The sequence below is a fragment of the Phytophthora infestans genome, genomic scaffold (genome assembly GCF_000142945.1).
Source record: "Phytophthora infestans T30-4 supercont1.113 genomic scaffold, whole genome shotgun sequence".
In the NCBI taxonomy this organism is placed as follows: Eukaryota; Oomycota; class Peronosporomycetes; order Peronosporales; family Peronosporaceae; genus Phytophthora; species Phytophthora infestans.
Window position 1 is genome coordinate 293,908 of NW_003303646.1, and position 885 is coordinate 294,792.

The following is an 885-nucleotide window of genomic DNA, read 5'->3' on the forward strand; positions in this document are numbered from 1 at the left end:
TTGTTCATGCTTTTAACAAGCTAAATGCGGCTACTATCCCGGCGCAAACGCCGATTCCTCGCAAGGATGTTCTGCAGAACAACATGGTAGGCTGTACGTTGTACAGTGCGCTCGACTTGGTCGATGGTTACTACCAATTGCTCATGAGAGCGAGCGACATTCCGCTGACAGCGGTGAGTACTCCGAGCGGTATGCTCTGGGAGTGGCTGGTCATGCCCCAGGGGCTGTCGAACGCACCAGCAACGTTCAATCGTCTTGTGACGCAGTTGTTTAGGCCCCACCGGGCGTACGCTCAGACGTACTTTGACGATATATTCGTCCATAGTCGTGCCGAGCACGGAAAGTCAGACGTGGATAACCACATTGACCACTTGCGAGCGGTGCTCGAGTGCATGCGCACTAATAAGTTGTATGCCAACTTGGACAAGTGCGTCTTTGGCGCGGAGGAGATACCTTTCCTCGGGTGCTTCATTGGGAAGCGTGGCTTACGGGGCAGATCCTGCCAAAGTCAAGGCCATCGTGGACTGGCCGGTTCCCAAGAACCAAAAAGACTTACGCAAGTGGCTAGGCTTAGCCAATTACTTGCACAAGTACAGCGCGAACTACGCGGAGATGGCTCGGGCCATTATCAGATCTCCTTAAGAAGGGACGCACCATGGTGCTGGGAACGTCGAGCACGACGGAGCCCTTTTGAGGCTGTGAAGGAAGAGCCTCCCTCCAGGCTCCCGATCCCTGGCGCTACCGGAACCCGGATTAGTCCGATTAGCCGTCGTAAGGGGACCGCCTCGCGATTTTTGCAAATCGGTTTGTGCTTTACTAACAGGCAGAAGGCGAGAGGGGGGGAGGACGACGGAGACCCCGTGTTGAGATCTCGGCTAGGTTCGA